At 40.9% G+C, this 18843-nt stretch overlaps 1 pseudogene; it reads left to right on the forward strand.

Moving 5' to 3' along the window:
• LOC138693830 (uncharacterized protein CG3556-like) overlaps positions 1 to 18843 on the forward strand; it is a 114403-nt pseudogene that overhangs the window by 70014 nt on the left and 25546 nt on the right.

Here is an 18843-nt window from a genome sequence, read left to right on the forward strand (position 1 = left end):
AACAGCAGCACTTAGCGGTAATAGCCATTATATTATCCTTCACTCGAATGAAATTTTTACGCATTGTAGGAACAGAGAATTTCACACTTTCATATATAGACTCATCCAACACTCCTTCGCAACTGACAAGTTCAAGTTTTAAATTGAAAGATATTATGCAAATCTAGTCTTTCAGGTAAAGCTCCCTGTAAAGCAGATTTGAATAATTTCAAGGGAAAAATTGTTCCGGGGCCGGGTATCGATCCCGGGACCTCTGGTTGAATGTACCAGTGCTCCACCAACTGAGCTATCCAGGAACTCCACCCGACACCGTCTCTTTTTCCCTTGAAATTATTCAAATCTGCTTTACAGGGAGCTTTACCTGAAAGACTAGATTTGCATAATATATACGTCACTGTGTACATTAACAGAAAACCACAATTCCAAGTCACACAGAGATTGTGTGCACTCAATGTCAGCCCACGCGAGTTGTGTGGATATAAAGGGAAAAGTTGAGACGGTGTTGGGTGGAGTTCCTGGGTAGCTCAGTTGGTGGAGCGCTGGTATGTTCAACCAGAGGTCCCGGGATCGATACCCGGCCCCGGAACAATTTTTCCCTTGAAATTATTGAAAGATATTGCCTCCATGCATTGTTTGCAAGGTCCAAGTGACTGGTACCGATGCTATCCTCTACTCCAGGGACATAACAGTTCTTTTTTTTGTTTATTTTTTCACGGGTGAACAGTGTAAAGAGTAAACACAATATTCAGCATGTGCGATCTATGAAAACCACTCACATCTTCGTCAAAAAAATGTTTGTGCAGTACAGTGTGTTTTTTCTCTTTCACATGAATTACTTTTTTTTTTTTTTTTTTTTTTTTGCCTGGCCAAAAGTGCCGTTGTTTTGGTATTGCTGGTTATTTGGGTGCCGGATATGAGAGATTTTACTGTACCTACTTATTAAAACCTTTTTTTATTAAAAGAGTTGTATTCCAAGTAAAATGTTGAGATACGGCACAGTTGCAATTATTCAATTCAGTTGCAGCCCAATTCTTTCGTTCTTTCTTTTTCGTAACTTGTTGTGTATATCAATTCTCGATGCCCGTGCGTCCTACTTTAAACGGTTCAAACCTACCCGCGCAAATGAGAGTCGCTGTTTTCTCTCTCTCAGAAAGCAGGTTGGCTCGCTTTTTTTTCCCTCTTGTGAGGGAGAAAGCAAAGATCGCGCGGCGACGAGTCACGTTGGCAATAGAAATACCCCCAGGCACTGTGACGTCAATGGCGTCCTCAACCACCATTGTTCCGAGGGGTATAAATATAACGCATCTCCGCGACTTCAGTTACTCGTTCGTCAGATGGCAAAGAGGTAGCTCTAGCGCGACCTCCGTCACTGACAGCAGTCTCCCAACCAGGCCTACGCTATGGTTGTCTTTTGTTCGGACGTGTCTGCACACGGCCACCACTCCGGGAACAGGGAGCCAAGCTGCGCCCCTGTCTCCTGTATTCTTTCCTACACTAGCCTCACTTCTTACCTAAACTTATTTTATTCTAGTCTCGCTACAAGCCTCATCACCACCTCCAACCCGCACACTTCTCTCCCCTGATCACCCTTATCTCTCACCATCCTGACTTCGACTCCCAGCTCTTATCCCGGCTTGTTCGAATAAACACAACCATCTCCTCAGCCCCCCCTCTAGAGTCGGTAAGTCGCGAGTGCGCTCTGTTGATCCGTCGATGATAGAGGTCACCCTTCCCCGCTCCTGAAGTCGGTAAGTCGCACAGTACGCTGTGTTGATCCTCCGATGCCAGGAGCTTGTTCTCGAAGTCGGTAAGTCGCACAGCACGCTGTGTTGATCCTTCGAACTGGAGAACTAACCTTCTACCTCAATCCATCTCTCTCGTTATCCTACCCCCACAACACACCTGAGAGCAAGCCGATTTTCCCCAGGCACTCCCGTTACCCCTACCTCCCTCTCATTCAAGTCGTACTTTACTATCACCCCTCATAACTCTCCTCGCATCGATGCCTCAGGACGAATTTCTAAACTATCAATTTCTATCACGACTCCCCCCGTTACCCCTACCATAGAACTAGGAGGGAACCACAGTTATACTTTCTTTGTTAGCCTATTTCTGTAATAAACAAATGTTATTTTAAAAAAACAGCCTTTCCTTTAAACTTCACCACAGTTTCTTATCATCACCCCACCCACCAGCTGCAGCCATCTTGTCACGTCACTCCCGTTTCCCCTCCCCACCTCGACAACACGTCGGAGAGCGAAACGACCAAGAGTCCGGCGTACGACAATTGGCGCCCAACGTGGGGCCATTTTCTCAGTTGGTACTGAGACGAATCCACATACACCCCATAGCTCTTCACTCTTCCGAGAGGAGTAATTTTCTCGGTGGCGCCCAACCATGTTTACACGCACCAGAGACCAGTGCTGCCAACGGGGTTGCCCCGGACGCGGGCAATACTACGTCGACTGCGGCACCTGCCCCACCTTCTACCACGCAGTGTGCCTCGGGCTCGAGGACGAGCCCCAGCTCCGAGAAAGCAACCCGTTCATTTGCGACTGGTGTCGCAAGAAGAAGGATGAAGATAAGATGGAACTCGAGATGCTGCGGAGACTCATGCACAGTCTTCGCCCCGCCGAGGTTCCACAACCACTTGTGCTCCCCGAGTTCCATGGATTGGAGCACGAGGATCCGGCCGGCTTCATCTCCAGATGCCGCGACCTACTTACCGAGGCGCACATAGACCCCTCCCAGTGGTCACGCCTCGTTCAACAGCAGCTGAAGGGACCAGCCAGGGACTGGCTACTGCTCTTCAGTGGCATTCCTTTCTCCTGGGAGGAACTGCAACAAGGACTGACTCACCGCTTCGACAGCCTGGCTGTAAGGGCTACTCTCCAAGCTTCTCTCTACGGGAAGCACCAGCGAGAAAACGAGGCTGCTGATCAGTTCATCACGGGAAAAATTTTCCTTTATCGGCGACTTTTTCCTAATGCCGATCCCAACACGATCATTCCAGTGATCATCGAGCTTCTGCGGCCACAAATTCGGCCGTTTCTCAGACATCCGGTTCCGACAACTACAATGGAACTAATACATCGTGCTGTTCCTCTGGAGGGCGACATCAAGCACACCGCTGCCAAGCATCATTCCAATTCATCATCAAACGCTCCACAGTGCCACTACTGCCCGGGGTACCACTACAATCGGGACTGTCCGGTCCGACAGCAGAGACGCACCGATCCTGCTCGCCACATCCCGATCTCCAGCCCCGTCGCGCAGATGGCCCTAGCTCCCGATGAAGAGGAAACGGTCCCGAGGATTGACATCCGAATGGGACCCCTCGCAGCCACAGCGGTCGTCGACAGTGCCGCCTCCAGGAACATCATCAATGCTGCGAAAGTTCCAATTGGCAGCACCATACGAGCCCGACAGGATGTCATCCATCTTGCCCAATGCGAGCAGACAATGGCAACCCAGGGCGAAGCTGAGGTCCCCGTCACTCTTGCAGGCACAACGAAGTCCATCAACTTCCTCGTCGCACCAGAGTTGCGTGCTGATGCGATTTTGGGGACCCCATGTTTGCGAGACATGTCAGCGCAACTAGACTATCGACAAGGACAGCTGAGATTGGGAAGCGGTGCAGTAGTACCGTTGATCAACAATCCCAGAACCGGAGAGGGTACCAAGCCAGAACCATACAGGGACACTGCTCCTGACGGAAGGCAACAACCGCTGCCCCCTGTCAAGCCTTTAGCAGGAGATCCCGCTAAGGAGAAGCGGTACCAGCATCTCTCCGGCCATGTCAGTGGCCCTCCCTCACGGAGCGGATGCAAGGAGGTTCCTTCAATTCCGAGGCCACTAGAGCTCCACCTGTTGGAGAGAGGAGTCACGAGCGACAGCCACGCCCCCACTGCAGCTGAGGAGATCTGTTGCTCTGAGGAGGTACCACAGGTGGAGGACCCACTTGAAAAGGGAGACCCTGGCGGGTCCCAGACAGTGGCCCAAGATGTCGCTGACACCAGGCACAAACTTACTGCACCCACTGCTACAGAAGGAATGCCGGATCAACTCCGAGGCGGCAACCCGACATCAGATGGCCCATATTCCGAGGTCACAAGCAACACCGACATCCCTCGGTACATCCGGTCTGCCGAGACCACAGGGACGACCAACGAGCTCAGCGGTCCAGGATGTTGGCGCGCTGTGACCACCTGCAAGGAGGCGGAATCTTCCCCGCCTAGTCCAGACCGACCTGCGGGCACACCAACACCATCCCAGACGACGCCGGAGGCTGCTAGGAGCGACGCTGCAGCACCATTGCCGGTGTTGCCTCCACAAAGGAGAAAACGCAGTGGCCAACCTGATCAGATCGCCGTGTGCGCGCTCGCGATGTGTGATCAAACCGAACGAGCTATTGATGCGAGTGTAGTGGTGCCGCAAGGCAAACGAAACAAGATCGTTGACACACGATCAGTGTACACAAACCATGATCCAAATATACAGACCAAATATGATAAGCACAAATGGGGGCCGAGACCTCCATAGATTAAGAAACATGAATACTCCGACTAGGCAGCATTAGCCTTTCAAGTTATTGTATTCATTCATTGTGTATTTTCTCATGTCCAGTGTATTCTTTTGTTTTGTGATACTCCACTTCTGTTCATTGTATTTAATTGTCTTGTTGTAAGGGTTATATTACATAACTTACTAGTAGTACCGCACGGGCAAAAACAGGAGGGGCGATTGTTGTGTATATCAATTCTCGATGCCCGTGCGTCCTACTTTAAACGGTTCAAACCTACCCGCGCAAATGAGAGTCGCTGCTTTCTCTCTCTCAGAAAGCAGGTTGGCTCGCTTTTTTTTCCCTCTTGTGAGGGAGAAAGCAAAGATCGCGCGGCGACGAGTCACGTTGGCAATAGAAATACCCCCAGGCACTGTGACGTCAATGGCGTCCTCAACCACCATTGTTCCGAGGGGTATAAATATAACGCATCTCCGCGACTTCAGTTACTCGTTCGTCAGATGGCAAAGAGGTAGCTCTAGCGCGACCTCCGTCACTGACAGCAGTCTCCCAACCAGGCCTACGCTATGGTTGTCTTTTGTTCGGACGTGTCTGCACACGGCCACCACTCCGGGAACAGGGAGCCAAGCTGCGCCCCTGTCTCCTGTATTCTTTCCTACACTAGCCTCACTTCTTACCTAAACTTATTTTATTCTAGTCTCGCTACAAGCCTCATCACCACCTCCAACCCGCACACTTCTCTCCCCTGATCACCCTTATCTCTCACCATCCTGACTTCGACTCCCAGCTCTTATCCCGGCTTGTTCGAATAAACACAACCATCTCCTCAGCCCCCCCTCTAGAGTCGGTAAGTCGCGAGTGCGCTCTGTTGATCCGTCGATGATAGAGGTCACCCTTCCCCGCTCCTGAAGTCGGTAAGTCGCACAGTACGCTGTGTTGATCCTCCGATGCCAGGAGCTTGTTCTCGAAGTCGGTAAGTCGCACAGCACGCTGTGTTGATCCTTCGAACTAGAGAACTAACCTTCTACCTCAATCCATCTCTCTCGTTATCCTACCCCCACAACACACCTGAGAGCAAGCCGATTTTCCCCAGGCACTCCCGTTACCCCTACCTCCCTCTCATTCAAGTCGTACTTTACTATCACCCCTCATAACTCTCCTCGCATCGATGCCTCAGGACGAATTTCTAAACTATCAATTTCTATCACGACTCCCCCCGTTACCCCTACCATAGAACTAGGAGGGAACCACAGTTATACTTTCTTTGTTAGCCTATTTCTGTAATAAACAAATGTTATTTTAAAAAAACAGCCTTTCCTTTAAACTTCACCACAGTTTCTTATCATCACCCCACCCACCAGCTGCAGCCATCTTGTCACGTCACTCCCGTTTCCCCTCCCCACCTCGACAACACGTCGGAGAGCGAAACGACCAAGAGTCCGGCGTACGACAAACTCATTTCTTGAATAAAAAAAACTATCACAGAGTGATGTACTAATTGAGTAACGAAAATCATCTCTGAAGATGTGTAGGTATGTTTAATGTTTTCAGTTGAATTTCAATTTTAATTTACTTTTGTGTTTGTCAGACTGTGATTAAGCACACACTAACGTGAATGTTGAAAGAAAACGAAAAAAAGATCGTCGATTTAATAGAAGTTTAAGTTCAGAAATTGTGAGAATTAAATGATGAGATCCCTACTAAAGATAAAAATTGACTTTGAGAGTATCATCATTACTCAAATTTCTGAAAAATCTATTTGCATACTTACCGACTCCAAGAATATACGTACCAATTGAAAGGAAGAATATATGGTCCAGTTTTTGAAAATGGATTATGGAGAAAAAGATATAATGGGGAATTATATAGCATGTTTAAAGAGCCCAATATAATAAATATAATTAAAACCAATAGATTGAGGTGGGTGGGACATGTAATGAGAATGGATGCATCAGAACCTTGTAAAAGAATTATTCTCACAAACCCTGGAGGGCAAAGGAGACGAGGACGACCACATCTGCAATGGATTGATGGAGTGGAGGAGGATCTTGTAAGATTGGGATACAGAAATTGGAGGACTGTTGCACAGGACAGAGACAGATGGCAACGCCTACTGAGGGAGGCCAGGGCTCATAACGGACTGTAGTGCCAATGATGATGATGAAATATGTACCAAACCTATATGCATATAGAATTATTCCAATTCAGAAGCAAGTAAGTAAACTGAAAGAACTCCAAAAGGAAATAACATTTCAATGGATACCTAGTCATTGTAGTATACCTGGAAACGAGAAAGTTAATAATATTGCAAAACAAGCAACTTATTTGCAACCAAGACCTCTTCAAGTGATGTCTCTATCCGGTGCTTTTGCTTCAGTAAAGTCTCATTTTACAAACCTATGGATCAACAATTGGCTCTCTTCTGACAAAGGAAAAATTTTACAGTCTGTACAAAAGAAACCAAATGACCTGGAAATGTACAAAAACTTGCCCAGACATGTTCAAACATTTTTAACAGGAACCAGAACAGGTCGCATTGTCACTCAATTGTATGTGCACCGATTTCACATTTCTGATAATCCTACTTGTCTGTGGCGTAATAATCATGATGAAGATCTGGAACACATTCTTCTATACTGTCCATCCATAAACCACAAAAGAAGTAAATTAAAATCATCAGTACCAGTTGCAGAAGACACAGCCCTGCAGTATATATTGACTACACCCCAATCCTGGCTACTAGCAACAGGCATCTATAATGAACACCAATCAAAATACCCCTCATTTCTCGTGAAAAACAACAACTGAATAGACTACAGTGGACTATATGTTGTCAGCAAACAGCTGGATACATTAAGAAGATTGATTTGATTTGATCATTAGTTCTTCCTGTGGATTTGTGGTTGTTGTATCCAGTGCTGTCATGGAGGCCATACATCGTATGGGAATTTACGATTTATTTAATTAATCATATGGGGAAAAGAAAATTTTGTCTGTATGGAGCCATACGGCATATGGGTGCCTAAGTTTTGTACATGGAGATCTGTACAGATCTTAGATCATCTCTTGCTGTTCCTAATGTATTTCGTTTGATCTTCATAAACAAAAATTGTCTACCTCTGCAGCACTGGAATCCAGAATTATATAAAATAATGGTTGAAAAACAAGAAGTGCTGCAAATACGCATTCCAAGATTCATCGAGACAAGTGTGCATCTACAGTGGGGCTACATGGTATATTCTTTAAATCAAGCTTGTTTTACAATTAAAATGTAAAGCAAAACAATTTCTTTACTTCTTCTTTAATATTAAAAAAAATCAGGCGTATAGCCAATGGAAAAATTACCATGACAGCACTGGTTGTATCTAAGCCTACATTCTTTCCTTGTCCAGTATTTGTAATTTATTACTGCTCTTAGGAATGATACTTCTGTCAATTCAGTCAGTCTTTCATAATTGAGTCTTTTTCTAAATTCAGTTTTCGAAACCATAAAGCTCGAATAACCAAAAGGAAAATATAGACGTTGTGTAGAGGACTGATCAACCCCTCACTTTAACCCTACAGTAGTTGCTTAAGTTACTCTGCCACATAGTAGTCACTGTGGACTGGCACTGCGCAAGCAAATAAAAGGTTTAAATTTATTTACAGTCCTAAAGAAGTTATGGACAAACATTTTTGTGGAAAATATACATCTTAAAAAAATGATGTGCGAAATCATTGAATCATTGGAGTCTATCTATGTGGATGATAAGAGACAAGATGCTTCGTATGATATTGCTTGCACCCATGTAACCAAAACATTTTTACATGCTTCTCGAGTTTTGTCTTTGTCGCAGCAACACATGGAAGTCATAATATAAATATATACATGTATTAGATTAGATTAGATTAGGTCTTTATTAGCCAATAGAATTACGAGCATATTAACTTACACTGATTAGTGAGGACTAATTGTAGCAACAGTAACTGCTGCAGTTTTAACTGACATTACAAGTCGCTGCGGACTCTTTACTTTATTTAGCTAGCTAGTAGCAAACTGAGTACAAATTAAAATTATAAAACAAAAATGTTTGTAGCCACTACTGTAAGAGCCAGGCTCATGTACAGTGTGGTCTTAGTCAATAATATAACATAAAATTTACAAGGACAGTTTACTAAATACAGTAAGTAATTTAATTCAAACCGATGAATAACACACAAGAGCAGCAAAAAAAAAAAGAAATAAATAACGACGAAAGAGAAAAAGAGAGAAAAAAACACAATTTAATATAAATTGACAATCAGACAGAAGCCAATGATATTCAATAAAAATATGAATATAGTCGACAGAAATAGAAAGGTAAAAAATATACACATTTGTTAATATTATACATCATGAATAATTTTATAAATTTCTTTTTTAAAAGGTTCAATTTTAAAATATTTCAAATTTGGAAAATGGTTTGTAATTTTATTATAAAGTCTTGGGCCGAAACTAGCATCATGTTTAAGTGCTGCACTTGTATGACATTTAGGCTAAATTAATGGGAAAGTAGACTTTTGAATAACTCTTCTCAGGTTCTCAGCCAGGTGAGTTGGAGATTAGCTTCCAACTTTCGACGGCTAGCTCTGCCATCTTCTTCAGGGAACGAAGTGCTGTGGGACCATGTCTGGCTGGTATATATGCAAAAGTAGGGCTTCCCGCTGCGGGCCAATCAGGAGCTAGTTCCTAGTCCCGACCGCCAGGCGCATTCTGGTTGGTGGAAGCTGCAGCCAATCAGGAACTACTTGCTGGTCCCGACTGTCTGCCATGTGCTGGTGGTCTAAGCGTATTGATGGCAGGTTTCCATGCTGTACTCAGCTGTAGACCCCCGTCTCTGTTGAAATTATTGCCATCTAGATGGATTTCGATGGCTCCCTTGATAACTAAGTCCCAGTAACCTGATGTCTTGTCAAAGATGGTGGTGGCTCCGAAATCTATCTTGTGACCAGTTTCTAGGCTGTGTTGGGCTACTGCAGACTTATCAGGGTAATATAGTCTTATGCAGCATTGATGTTCCTTGCAGCGTTCTATAATTGTTCGTCCCGTCTGCCCGATGTAGCGTTTCCCACACTCACAAGGTATTCTGTAGACACCAGGTGTCCTAAGACCAAGGTCGTCCTTAACTGGTCTCAGCAAGTTCTGGATCTTTGTGGGAGGCTTATGGATGGTCTTAATCCCGTGTTTTCTTAGCAGTCTGCCAGACTTGCCCGAGATGGGCCATAGAATGGGATGTATGCCATGCCCTTCATCTCCTCTTGTTCCTCGGCAGGTGGTTTGTCCGAAAAGGCCCTTCTGAGGGCCGAGCCGATTTCCCTGTTGCCGAAGTTGTTCTGTTGGAACGTCTTATGTAGGTGATGGATCTCAGAAGGGAGCCATCGAAATCCAGCTAGATGGCAGTAATTTCAACAGAGACAGGGGTCTACAGCTGAGTACAGCATTGAAACCTGCCATCAATACGCTTAGACCACCAGCACACGGCAGACAGTCAGGACCAGCAAATAGTTCCTGATTGGCTGCCGCTTCCACCAACCGGAATTCACCTGGTGGTCGGGACTAGGAACTAGCTCCTGATTGGCCCGCAGCGGGAAGCCCTACTTCTGCATATATACCGGCCAGACATGGTCCCACATCACTTCGTTCCCTGAAGAAGATGGCAGAGCTAGCCGTCGAAAGCTTGGAAGTTAATCTCCAACTCACCTGGCTGAGAACCCGAGAAGAGTTATTCTATATCAAACTCCGAGAAAGCCTCAATTCATATAAGTAGATTTTTGTCTTCGAGTACGATATTCATGTCTATTAGATTTGTTTTATTAGATTTCTGTGATAGTAAGTTAGTAAATTATATTATAAATTTCTTCAATAGTTCATTGTTCCTCAACTGTTGAGAACTGATAAGCAAATGCGAGTTCAGAGCTTAAAATTTGTGGCAATACTGAGAAGTCTTTTGTTGAAAGCTTTGAAAATAGGGAAGAAACTGGGATGACAGGTACGCGGGAAAACCATATTAATAGTTCTCAGTGAAGCGATAGTCCGTGTGGAACCACTGGAAGGTTAAAAAAAAAAAAAAAAAAATGTTGAAGACCTTAAAGAGAAAGTGAGAAAAGTAAAGTTAGCAATTCGGAAGCATAATTTCAACTTTGGTCCCTTTAGGTCACATTGTTGTGGACCTTGCTATACTTATGAATTGTATTTTATTTTAAGGGTTACAAGATGGATGACACACAGTTATGTCATTCAGCTGGTTTGCCTGAACTGCTTGTTAAATTTGTCACAGTTCATAGAACCAGTTGTTAATTTTTTTAAGTGAAAATGTAAGCTTCTTTACAGAAATGAAAAACATTAATTCGACAAAAAATTCCCCAGCGTTTAATACTGCAGTAAACATAATGCAAAAATAAACGACAATATAGCTCGAAGTGATCATATTATTATTATTATTATTGTTATTTCTCGACTAAGTATGCAAACAATCAGAACAAGAATATGATAATTATGCCTACAACCTTGAAACCCATCTGCAATTACGTCGACAGTCCTCTACCCCTTCCGCTTCAATGCTAATAGCGCATATAGAACAATGAAATGTAATTAATTGATGAACTAGTGGACTTACTCGTGTTAAATATGAAATATCTGTCCGGCTTACAGCTGTTTCAGTGCTTCACGCACCATCATCAGAGCCTACTAGATCGCGGCGTCATCTCTAACTTCTCTGCCTGTTAGGAGGGTGTGTTTTATTGTTGGAAGGTGTTGAATTGTCGAGTCGAATACTGTGTACCTATCAGACCCCTAATCAACTACAGACAGGCACCAGCACACAAACTAGCCACACACATGGACAAAATCATCAGAAACAACATAAAATTCAGAGGACAACAATAAAGAACACTATAGACCTCGTCAACAAAACAAAACAACAACACATACCACACTGTGCAACACTAGCATCATTCGATATCACCAACTTATACACTAATATACCAATACAAGACACATTACAGATACTAAAACAAATGCTCACAGATAACAACACACCACAAGAATACATTGAAGAAATCATCGAAATCACAGACATCATAACAAAGCAAAACTATTTCACACACAACAACAAATACTACACCCAAACAGAAGGATTGCCAATGGGATCACCCATATCCAGCATACTAGCAGAGATATTTTTACACAACATAGAACAAACATACATACTCAACAATGAACACAACAAGTATGCAGACAACATAATATACTGGCACAGATATGTAGACGATATACTCATACTATACAAAGGAAACAAAAGACAAATACACAAACTACACCAATACATAAACAAATTACACCCAAAACTTCAATACACACTAGAACTTGAAAACAACAACTCCATAAATTTCCTAGACATCACCATAACAGAAATCGACAACAAACACACCTTCAAAATATACAGAAAACCAACCACCACCACCACACACATACACAACACATCTAACCACCCCACACAACACAAACATGCTGCATTCAGGACAATGGTACACAGATTACTCAACATACCCATGAGCCAACAACACTACAATGAAGAAGTGAACACAATCAAATACATAGCACAAGAAAACGGATACAATCCAAATATAATAGACAATATCGTAAGGAAGACAAAACAAAAACTTAACAAACACAAAAATACACAAAACACAACACAAACACAAGAACACAAGAAATACATCACACTAACATATGAAAACAAAAGCACACATAAGATCACATCTTCATTCAGAAAACAGAAATACAACATAACATACAGAACAGAAAACACACTACAGAGACATCTCAACACACTAAAAACACAAACAAATAAATACGACCACACAGGTGTATACAAACTAAAATGTAATAGTTGCGACAAGTTCTACATAGGACAGACAGGCAGATCATTCCAAACACGCTACAAAGAACACATTAAAGCTATAACCAGAGAACACAATACATCTACATACGCCGATCACATAACCAATACTAACCATACATACAATAACATAAATACGGACATGGAAATCCTACACACACAACCCAAGAACCAAAAACTCAACACACTGGAACAATATGAAATATACAAACACACTAAAACACACCCCGATCAAATCCTCAACACACAGATCAATTTCAGTACACAAACACTATTCGACACCTCAATTCAACACCTTCCAACAATAAAACACACCCTCCTAACAGGCAGAGAAGTTCGAGATGACGCGGCGATCTAGTAGGCTCTGATGATGGTGCGTGAAGTACTGAAACAGCTATAAGCCAGACAGATATTTCATATTTAACACGAGTAAGTCCACTAGTTCATCAGTTAATTATATTCAAGTGTTAAAAGTGGTGTACGCAAGATTCAAAATGGAGAATGAAATGTAGTGTTCAAAAACATAATTTAGCGAAATTCGGAGAGAACAACTTTGCTTATGTATGCAGATGATATGGATCTTGTATTGCCACATAAACAAAATCTTTAAAGAGCTTTGAATGCTTTGACAGAATGGGCAGGCAAAATTAATTTATGCATGAATGAAAGAAATACAGTCCAGATGGTCTTTAGAAGAGAAGGCCGACTTGCAAAAGAGGACTCAATAATGCGTAGTGTCAACAACTTCAGATTGTCAACTCCTTCAAGTGCTTAGGGATCACCCTACAACCAACAACAACGTCATACTGCATTCATATACAGGACAGAACTGCAGTTGCAACAAAAGCTATGTTCGAAATAAAGACCATCACTGTGCTCTCATTGTACACTGTCACGGTACTTTTCTACTGCAAAATTGTCCCTATACTGATAATGAGGTATGGACTAGAATTAATTGGTATAAACTAAGTCTCAAAGGCCTAATCACTATTCAGCAAGTGAAACCTTGGTTTCTCGAAATGTAGGCTACACTTTCCCAGCGATTTCCGAACTGGCCAAGGAAACTTTTCTGCTTGAAGACCTCAGGATGCGACTCTCACCACCCTCTACCATCCACTCATCAGACCATCTATATATATAATTTGAACTGGTAATGGAAATTATGGGAAAATGGCTGAACGGATTTTAATAAATGATCCCTCATTTTGAAGTTTGAAATCCAAAGCTTTTCAGAAAAATAATTGTTTTCAGTGAAATGTCAATTTTCCTACATCATTTTCCTATTTTCCAAAATCCATCTGTCGTCAGTTTTGAGAAATAATGGCTTTTCAGAATAAAACAAAACACAAACACACTACAATAAACAATATCACACGAAGGCTACGACCTGTAGGATTGCTGACATATTTAGAGTTCAGATGGCTCAGATTCTCTGACATCATAAATATGTTGACCTTCATTTGTGTAACTTTTTCAGAACGTTTCTGTAATATTGGTTACTGAAAGCTTGAAGACTAGCTAAAAAGAATTTACAGGTCAGATTCTCTGGTGTGTAATTTTCTGAGTACAGCTGTCTGTGTATTGGATATTAAAAACTACAAAACTTAAGAATGTTTGATGACATTATTACCATTAAAATGAAATAGGAGAATGCAGAAAGTTACACAATGCAGAACTACATGCATTGTATTCTTCATCTAACATAATTAGGAACATTAAATCCAGATGTTTGAGATGGCATGTAGCATGCATGGGTTAATCTAGAAATGGATATGGAGTGTTAGTTGGAAGACCTGATGGGAAAAGACCTTGAGGGAGGCAGGCGTAGATGGAAGGATAATATTAAAATGGATTTGAGAGAGGTGGGATATGATGGTAGAGACTGAATTAATCTTGCTCAGGATAGGAACCTATAGTGGGCTTATGTGAGGGTGGCAATGAACCTGCGGGTTCCTTAAAAGCTATTTGTAAGTAAGTGATATAGATATTTATATGTGTGATTCTCTTCAGTATTGTCTGGAGGAAGCACAAAAGTTATAATGTCTAAGGAAAGACCAAAAGGTATTACTTACTGATAAAATAAGAGGCCTACAAAATGTTGTAGTGTCCCGATCACTTTAGCAAGATCTCTTAGTAGAATAAAATGATTCTACCCTCTACATTTCAAGATAGTTAACGAAACATGCAGCAGCTATACCAAGATGCTATGTCTATTGTTGGAAAGCAAGGCAAACCTGATATTTTCTTAACTCTCACCTACAATCCACAATAACCCGAAATAGCTACTGCTTCACTCCCACATGAAAAACGGACTGATCATCCTGATTGTTACTTGTATTTTCACATTGAAACTCAGGAACTGAAGATGTATAGGTTCAATAAAAAGTATTTAGCAAAAAGAAAACCTTCAGAAGCATATGGAAGCAAGTAACTACCAAAATGTCTGGTATTCCTCATTGGAAATAAATTTGAAAAATTTTAATTTGAACTTCTAATGAACTTAGTTTGCAGTATTTGCTGCACAAGCCACTAGTCTACTAGGAAGACGCCTGAAAAGAGAAGAGATATGGTCTAACTTCTACTGCACAGATGCTATGATGGATAGAGTATGGACACAACCAAATTAAGATCTTTGACATACACTTATAAGCTTTGCAGTTCATGGTTACCACCACAAAATATGCAAGACAACCTGCTACCATACACCTGATGATGACTGTGTGTGTTCTTCATGTGAATCACATTGCGACAGATACCACATAACAAAATGCAGAAATTGATCTGTATAAAAGAATATAGCAAAGTGTAAACACTCGACAATATGCACGTTAATGCACTCTTCCTCTTTATCAAAAACATAACTTAAAAAATATATAGACTTTCTACTACAAAATACAGAGTCTTTCATAAGTAACGAGTCTATCGAAAAATCAACTGTTTTGGATAATTTTTTGAAATGATGTTCATCCTCATGAGAAAGAACCCTTCCCGGTGCCGTACAGTCGATTTGAAAACAAACTCCCCCTCCCCCGCCGCCACTCAAATTAAGCATTTACTCTGTAGACGAAGTGTTTCCAGGCAGGTGGATCAGCTGAACATGCTCAATCTGTTGGCCTCCGTGATCACCTGATTTAACTGCCTTGGACTTCTTTTTCTGGGGATTCATCAAGGATCTATCTATGCGACTAAGCCATGCACCATTCTTGAATTAGTGGAACGAATTGAACACACAATACAAATGGTTATGCATGACATGCTCACCAGAGTCCATGAAGAGTTGATACGTCGCTTACATTTGTGCATTCAGTGAATGGAAGATAGTTTGAAAATTGTACACCATAATTTGTCAACAATTGAAACTGGTTTTACATTTCTGTGTTTTAATCAAGGTTTAAAACACTAACCATTCTTTCATTTAATAGCTCTGGCAGCGAGGGGAGGGGGTGTTTGTTTCCAAATCGACTGTACGGCACAGGGAAGGGTTTTTCTCGTGAGGATGAACATCATTTCAAAAAATTATCCAAAATAATTAATTTTTCGATAGACTCGTTACTTATGAAAGACCCTATACACTATTAAGTACATAAATAAGATACCGTCATCCCATAACTATAGTCCTGGAACACAACTATGGTCCATTCAAATTTTGTACTTCATAACGTAGTACCTCATTTATCTATGTTTTTTCTGTACTGTAGTTTGAAGTCAGGTCACTGCAGCTATCTACAAACGGTCTATATTACTTCTACAATGTTCTTTGAATAGTTGTATCATGTACCATAGTTGTGTTCCCAGGATCATAATTATGGGAAATGACGGTACTTAATTTTCCTGTTTTTACACTTGTCCTCCAATTTTTAATTCCATTTTTATGAAATAAATTCTTTTTTTATTATGAGTATGGCAGTGGCAATACTGAATCTTATGTCTGAATCTCTTTTCTCTTATTTGCAGAGAGCAATCAGTGTAGTGCTGTAGTGCAATGAAACGTCAAAACATTGATCAAGTTTTTTTTCAGTAGTGGAGGTAGCAATAACACTGAAAAAAGTTGTTGTTTTCTAATGCCAGGCGTTTGACAATAAAGTCATTTGACCTCTTGCACTCCAATATTTTTCAAAGATATTATCATGACTAGCCACTGAAGCACAGATTTTGAGGTGTTCCGAATCCATTTCTTGGTTTGAGTTGCACAATGGGCAGTTAGGGGACTGATATATTCCAATTCTATGCAGGTGTTTGGCCAAACAGTTATGGCCTGTTGCCAATCTAAATGCAGCTACAGACGATTTTCGTGGTAAATCGGGAATTAACTGTGGATTTTGATGCAGAGAGTTCCATTTTTTCCCTTGGGATTGTGTTATCAAATTTTGTTTGTTGAAGTCTAAGTCATCATCATCATCATCATCCTTCACGAATTAGGCCTCTGTAGACCTGTTTCGGCCCCATCTAGCAGTCTTCTTAACGGTCTTCCTGGTCGACGATGTCCTCTAGGTTTATATTGCATCATAATTTTTGGGATTCTTGAATTTTCCATTCTTCTTACATGATCTAGCCAATTGAATTTGTATCTGCTGATTTTTTCTTCTACTGACTCTACTTCTAATTGTTCTAAAATTTCTTCATTCCTTTTTCGGTCTAAAAGAGTATATCCTGCTGTCCTCCTGAAAAATTTCATTTCCGTTGCTTTGATTCTGTTCATGTCTTTTTTCTTTAATGTCCAAATCTCGCTTCCGTATAGAAGGGTGGGTAATGCTAGTGTATTATATATTTTTATTCTTGTAGATTTTTGTACTAATTTAGCTTTTAATGTATTGTTTATTATTCCTAGAATTTGTGTAAATTTGGTAATTTTCTTGTTCACATCGTTTTCGTTTTGATAAGATATTTCACAACCCAGATAATTGAAATTTTGCACTTGTTCGAGGCATTGGTTATTGTGTGTTATCTTACTTCTGACTGGGTCTTGTCCTAAAAATGCCATTACTTTTGATTTTTGTGCTGAAATTTCCATCCCAAAATCTTTTAATATTTTATTTAATGTATACAATTCTCTTTGTAAATTATCCTCTGAATTGGAAATTATGACTTGATCATTGGCATAGAGTAAGGTATTTAATGTTAGAGCACTGGTTATTTTGATTCCTGATGTGTAGATTTGGTTCCATTTTAAAATAATTTCATTTATATAAATATTAAATAAAGTTGGTGATAGTGGACAACCTTGTCGAACTCCATTATTAACTAATTTTCTTTCGGATATACAGTTATTTATTTTGACACTTATTTTGCTGTCTGTGTAGATTTCTATTATATTTTGGAATAGCAAATTTGGAATATTTTTTTCTTGTAATATGTCGAATAAAAGGTCTCTTCGGACTTTATCAAAAGCTTTCACAAAATCAATAAAAGCTATATGGGTTTCTAAATTAAATTCTCTTCTTTTTTCCAACAATAGTTTGATACTAAATAATGGATCTACACATGATCTGCCTTTTCTAAAGCCATTTTGAAGTCTAAGTATGTAGATTTAATAAATTTTTTTCACAGAGTAATATGTAGATTTAGTAACAGGTCTGTAAATAGCAGTGCTGCCCTTCTTTGCTAAAGCATCCACATTCTCGTTTCCCAGGATTCCACAATGGGATGGTATCCATTGGAATACAATTCTTTTATTGAGTGATATTAATTGAGAGAGCATTTTAGTTATTTCTGCTGTTTGAGGTGAAGGTGTGTGTTTAGAGACGATTGATAGAATAGCTGCTTTGGAGTCTGACAATATAACTGCATTCTTAAATTTATTGATGTGGCATAGAAGATTCCTGAGACATTCATTTATTGCAATGATTTCACCATCAAAACTTGTTGTTCCATATCCAAGAGATCTATAAAGTGAGAAGAGACAGCACGTAACACCTGCACCGGCACCTTGTTCTCTGGAGATCAAGGATCCGTCGGTGTATAAATGAAGCCAGTTTTGTGGAGGGTACCTAATATTAATTGTCTCTAAAAACAATTGTTTCAGCATTTCAGTGTTTACTTCTGATTTCAGTATTTCTTCTGTTAAATTTAGATTATATTCTATATTTAATAGAGTTAAAGGGTTTGGTTTAATTTGTAAGTTTTCTTTTAAATTCGGGATATTGATTTTCTGACACTGAAAAATGTAAAATAGATGATAGAGTGGTTGGTGTTTCGGAAAGTGAAAAGTTAGAGGGTGTAAGTGCATGTGTAGATCATTTTCAGATGTTTCAAACAATTTGTCAGTGTGGTCAGCAGTGTCAGCTCCTGCATATTTCTTAAGAGGAGGAAAGAAGTTAACAGCGCAAAATGACACATTCTTGAGAGAAACATGCTATAAATTAGCCTAAATGCATACATGTAAGACCAGGTAGTGTTAGAGTT

This window comes from Periplaneta americana, unplaced genomic scaffold, assembly GCF_040183065.1.
Source record: "Periplaneta americana isolate PAMFEO1 unplaced genomic scaffold, P.americana_PAMFEO1_priV1 scaffold_22, whole genome shotgun sequence".
NCBI classification, from domain to species: domain Eukaryota; kingdom Metazoa; phylum Arthropoda; class Insecta; order Blattodea; family Blattidae; genus Periplaneta; species Periplaneta americana.